Source organism: Hemitrygon akajei, unplaced genomic scaffold (genome assembly GCF_048418815.1).
Source record: "Hemitrygon akajei unplaced genomic scaffold, sHemAka1.3 Scf000070, whole genome shotgun sequence".
Taxonomy (NCBI): Eukaryota; Metazoa; Chordata; class Chondrichthyes; order Myliobatiformes; family Dasyatidae; genus Hemitrygon; species Hemitrygon akajei.
Window position 1 is genome coordinate 512,310 of NW_027331956.1, and position 6,461 is coordinate 518,770.

The window sequence follows — 6,461 nt, forward strand, 5'->3', positions numbered from 1 at the left end:
ATAATATTTGTGGTATTGAAGAGGTGAATATGTTCACAAATCAGGGAACCGTCATCCATTGCAATAATCCTAAAGTTCAGGCTTCACTTGCTGCAAACCATCAAAGGATATGCAGAGACTGAGATGCTGCCCAGTATTTCAAACTGACTCTCTTGAGGCGGCTGGCAGAGTCTCTACCTAAACAACCTGTGGACAGCAAAGCACCACTTGCTTCTGATGAGGATGATGATGATGAGGAAGTTCCAGATCTTGTTGAGAACTTTGTCGAGGCTTTAAAGGATGAATCAAACTGAAGTTAACAGCTGAGGATGATGTGAAGTTTAAACGACTTTAGATGACTGCTATTTGTATTAGTTTTTATTTTGCTTTTGTAAAATTACATATTTGTGCTGTTATGCATACGTTTGCAGTCACGGGGTGATTTGGTTATCCTGGGTTTTTTTTGTTATTTGTAGCAGCTCTCCTAATGCTAAATCATGCAAATAGAATGCTTACCAATTTTGCAGCCTGATTTAAAGTAGAAATTCTGCTGGATTAGAGTGGAAATAAAGGAGAAAAGTGTTTATTTTGGTCTATTGTGGATTATAAAAACAAGCAGCTGGCAAAGTAACATAAACTTAATCATTTTTACATGGAAAACATTTTGGAGAGTGGGGATAAAAAATCTTGAGTGCTTCTGATTTATGATCAATTAACTTTGTAAGACTTCTCATGCCATTTCTTCCGGTTTAGAATTGTTGTTGATTGCCTAACAGCATTCCTCTTCACAAATTCCTCCATGCACCCGAATGGCTGCATTCTGGAAAAATAACTGGCGGGCGTGCTTTTGAGAATCAAGCTGTGAACTATGCTGAAGTCACAGATTTAACAAAAAGCTTCTGAAAAATTATTTCATTGCTCTTTTTGAACAAATATTGATACATAAACATTAAAAACAAGCAATTTTCAAATGTTAAATTTTATTCATCTCTGCTCTAATTCATTGACAGTATTTTCTATTGAGTATTTCCCAAATGTTTGTGTAATTACAAGAACAGTTTAGAGAATGTGGAGTATGCCCACTGTAAAATTAATTTTTTTCATAATCTGCAAGAATCATAGAGGAAGTTTGTTTTAGTTTTCCTCAAAATTTCCCCCCCAAAATATTATTAAAGCAGAAAGCAATTTCCTGAGCTCACACCTGAATTACGTTATTCTGTGGCTTTTGACTGAAGTTGTATTAATTGCCTGTTATGCTGCTGCTGTTCAGGGCAGCAATGGAGATCCTCCATCTGCTTTACCTTGGCCACATAGAAGGAATTTTCATTGCTGTTTCTGTAACAATTTTTTTTACCAGTTAATATTGTTAGCCCTGAGCTGAGCTCTCCAAACTTGTAGTGCCACTGGACCACTCTTAACCTGGCCTCTACCCTTTGACCTGTTTTTTGTGCTTGACCCCACCAAGAGCCAAAGTACAACGCCCTGACTTCAGCCAAAATAGACTAAAATTGGCCTCCTCCTTATTTTCTGCAGTAGATAATAGTAGACCAAATTGGGGGTACTATTTCCAGCAAAGTTCAGATTGTTAAATACGTTCTCATGATGGGAGATACTTTTGTGGTTTTGGGTACAAATATTGCACTTCATGCACCAACTGATAACTACAAGTAGTTCTTGGGAAAAAATATATTTCAGTGATCGTGCCATCATTTTGTTTCGGTGATCAGCTGGATGATAAACAGCTTGTATTTATTGGAATAGCAAGTATGCAGTATGGAATAAAATAAAGTTCATTTTTTGTGTCAATGGAAAAAACGTTGTGGTTTATATCTATTCGGATAATAAAATTTACTTTTAAATTTGAGTTTCGGGGAACTTCCTTTCATTCTGAGAACAAACTGTGACTGACATCTCCAGCTCCCAGCAGCAGCCCGTCCTCACGCACTCACAGCCAATCAGCGATCACCGCTGGGAGAGGGATGCTCTCATTGGCTGAGGGGTGTCAGTGGGCGGGACGCTGAGTGCACGGCCGGGCTGGAGTTTGGAACCGGGACCGAGTGAGGCCGGAGACCGGGAGCAGCGCCTCGGGTTTCGGCTGCACCACCGGCGGGTCGTGAATCCTTTCGAAGGCAGAGCTGAAGAGACTGGCGGAGATTCTGTGAGATGTTTCAGCTACACGGAGGGCGCCCGGCCTTTCCCCACCGAGGATCGGGGCCTGTTGTCTGCAGCTGTCTCCCAGACCCGTCCCTTACTGCTGGGAACACAGACAAAATGCTGGTGAAACACAGCAGGTCAGGCAGCATCTATATGGAGAAGCAAAGGTAAACTCGTGCTTTAGAAAATAAGAAACAGGAACAGGCATGGCCACTCGGCCCTTTGCGCCTGTTCTACTCTTTCCTCAGAATACCGGATCTTTGACATCAACGCCACATTCCTGCAACGTTCCCATCATCGCTGAGACCCTAAATTTGACTTCTGAATTTAGAAAACTTGTGGAGAAAATTCCAAATATTCACCACAATCTGGGTGAGGGAATTTATCCGGATCTCAGCCCTGCTGAGGTGACCTTGGATTTCGAGTCTGTGAACCCTGGTCCACCCCCAGCCAGGGGAAACATCATTCCTGCCACCAGCCTGTCAATACCTTGTGAAACTGTGTCTTTTTCAGTCAGACCACATGTGATTTTTCTAGTTGTGAGACAGGCCCAGTCATTGTAATCTCTCTGAGGACACTACCACAACCCCAAAATCAATCTGGGAACATTCCTCGTTCCCTTTATCCCATAGCATGTCTCACCAGGAATACAAATAACTTCGGGGGCGATTTTTATTCTTGTATTAGACCACAAGATCATTTTCCCTCTCATGGCTGATCCATTTTCCCTCTCTGCAGCAATCTCCTGCCGCAACCCCCCACCCCTTTTGAGGTCTATCCACAGACTTTCGATGATGTTTCTGTCAGGGGATTATCAGGGCCATGGCAAAACCTTCAGCTTGCACCTCTTGAGGTAGTACATTGTGGATTTTGAGATGCGTTTAGGATCATTAACCTGTTGTAGAAGATATCCTCTTTTCGTCTTCAGGCTTTTAACAGACGGTGTGATGTTGATTCCAGAATTTGCTGGTTTTTAATTGAATTAATTCTTCCCTCTACCAGTGAAATGTTCCCCATGGCACTGGTTGCAACACAAGCCCAAAGCATGATTGATCCCCCGGTGCTTAACAGTTGGAGAGTGTCCTTTTCATGAAATTCTGAACCCTTTTTTCTCCAAAGATACCTTTGCTCATTGTGGCCAAAAATTTGAATATTAACTTCATCAGCCCACAGGACTTGTTTCCAAAATGCAACAGGCTTGTTTCGATGTTGCTTTGTAAACTTCTGATGCTGAATTTTGTGGTGAGGATACAGGAAAGTTTTTCTTCTGATGACTCTTCCATGAAGGTCATATGTGTGCAGGTGTCAGCGCACAGTAGAACAGTGCACACCATTCCGGAGTCTGCTAAATCTTCCTGAAGGTCTTTTTCAGTCAAACGGGGTTTTTGCCTTGCCTTTCTAGCAATTCTATGAGCAGTTCTCTCAGAAAGTGTTCTTGGTCTTCCAGACCTCAACTTGACCTCCTGTTGAATGCCTCCTGTTTCCTGTTAAATGCCATTTCTTAATTACATTACGAACTGACGAAACAGCTATCTGAAAATGCTTTGCTATCTTCGCCTAGCCTTCTGCAGCTTTGTGGGCAATATTGATTTTAATTTTCGGTGTGCGAGGCAGCTGCTTAGAGGAGCCCATGGTGCTGATTGTTGGGACAAGGTTTCTTCTTCTTCTTCCTTGAGTTTTTACGGCAGTTGGCATCCACACTGTTGCATTATTGCCATCTTCAGGATTTATTGTTACTCATTGTCCATTCACTTGACTGCCTAAAGCTGTCTTTCCAGTCCCATTGTCCTTAAAATCTAAACAACCAGATCCTCCCCGATCACGCTCCCCACATTCCAATAAACCTTTAACACTGTTCTCTACCAGTCCTATTTTGCATAATTGTTGTAGCATTTGTGGTCCTTACTGTGCAAATTTCCTGCATGAAATAAGGATATGCTCTACTGTTTCAGTCTCCTGACACAGATCGCTAAAACCTGTCAGATGTTTATTTATGACAGCCAGAGTACCATTAGGGTTGCCATGCCCACTTCTCAGTCTACTTATAATGACATACTCCTTCCACTTTACTCCCCTACTCCTTCCCATATCTACTCTGTTCGGAATTGAATGTAAATGTCTTCCTTTTATTGCTCTATCCCAATGCTGCTGCCACTGTTGATTTATCCTTCTCCACACTATGCTCTTCCCCTCTAATTTTGATAGTTCGATACTGGCCTCTACAGATCCTTTTTTGACTGCTGTTTTTGCCAGCTTATCTGCTGTCCCATTTCCCATAATACACAAATGTGTTGGAATCCACATAAATGCAATATTTTTGCCTTGTCTAGCCAGTCTTGAATTTGCAAACAGGATTTTATAAAGCAGATCCTGGTGTTCTCTACCTGTACCCGCCTTGATGCTTGCAAGGGCTGATACAGAATCGCTGCATATCACAATATTATTACAATCAATCTGCTCACTCCATTCTAGTGCTAACAATATGGCAAACATTTCAACTGCATAAACACTCAAGCAATCTGGTGTTCTCTTGCTAATTTCCACTTGATAACTTGGCACAACAATTGCAGACCCTGTTGCACCCGTTTCTGGATCCTTTGATCCATCCGTAAAAATCTGTATGTCTTTATATTTACATTCCCTATACTTATGATATTCATTGAGTATTTCAGCCGTTTTATTACTGCCTTTAATCTTAAGCAAATCCAAATCTACAGAGGGATTTTCTAATACCCAGAAAGGTCTGACAGGCCACACTACACTTGGACTAAACTCTTTATCATATATACCCCTATCTTTTGCTGTTTGCTCTCCTTTCCAGACAAAACTTTCCTTTTGTGTCCTTTCCTTCTCCAGCATGTCTCCAACACCCTTTTTGTAGGATGGCTATCACCATGCCCCCTTAAGTTAATCCAGTAATTGGCCACCAGCAGTTTACGTCGCAGCCCCAATGGGATTTTATTTGTTTCAACTTGGAGTGCACACTTTGGCGCAGTTCTAACCACTCCCAAGAACACCATTAGAGCCCGAGCTTGCATGATATCCAGTTCTGCTAACACAGATTTTGCTGCTGACCCGTATACAACACTTCCATAATCTAATCTTGATCTTACTAATGCTACATAAATATACTTCAGTGATGTAAAATCAGCACCCCATTCCAAACCAGCAAGACACCTCATGACATTTATCACATTTTTACATTTAGCAACTACATATCTAACATGTTCTCTCCATGTTAATCTCAAGTCAAAGTGCACTTCCAAAAACCGAAAACTGTCAACACTCTCCAGGTTACTTCCATACAGAGTCAGATTAAGACCCCTGAGCTTTTTCCTTGTAAAGAACATGGTTTTTGTCTTCTCCACTGAAAATTTAACACCACACTTTGTACCCCACTCTTCAACTTGATTAATTCCATCTTGCATTTTCATAACTATATGTTCAATATTTCTCTCTCTTTTCCACAAAGCCCCGTCATCTGCAAACAATGACCTCCCCAATTCTGTTGGTATATTTACGAATATATCATTTATAAAAATGGAGAATAAAGTTGGACTCACTACACTCCCATGAGGCGTCCCATTTTCTACAACATACTGGCTTGATAGCTCTGATCCTATCTTTATCTGAATAGTTCTCCCGTTTAAAAAGCCCTTATCCCAATTGAAAATTGCCCTCCCCGATTCCCATTAAATGCAGTTTGATTAGGCCCCCTCCTTCCATAACATATCATAAGCTTTCTCAACACCAAAAAAAAATCTGCAACCACTGTCTCTTTATTTACTTGTGCGTTTCTTATTTCATCCAGTAGACACACCAGTGGATCCATAGTATTCCTTCCTTTCCTGAACCCGCATTGATACGTAGCCACCATACCTCTACTTTCCAGAAAGTACACTAACCTCTCATTTATCATAATTTCCATAAGTTTACATATATGAGACGTCAAGGCAATTGGCCTGTAATTTCCTGGCCTGCTGGCATCTTTTCCAGGTTTCCTTATTGGAATAATTATTGCCTGTTTCCAGCTCCCTGGTATTCTCCCTTCATCCCAGCCTTTGTTATACAGAAGCAGTAGTTTCTCCAGACTTCCTTCATTCAGGTGTTTTATCATACTATAGCATATTTCATCTTTACCTGGTGCAGTCTTTCCTGTTCTATCTAGTGCCTTTCTTAATTCTCCCATGCTGAAAGGGACTTCTTGCACACCATCAAGGATGGTTTCCCTACATAAAGCCTCCATACTTTCAGCTTTTCTTCTCTCTCTAACTCTTCTTCCCTTCTCAGACAAATTATCAGAACTATGTACCATAACAAAAGTACTT

General features: G+C 41.2%; 1 pseudogene; it reads left to right on the plus strand.

Moving 5' to 3' along the window:
* LOC140722136 (transcription factor BTF3 pseudogene) lies at positions 1–293 on the plus strand (annotated as a pseudogene).
* The last annotated feature ends 6,168 nt before the right edge of the window (positions 294–6,461 follow it).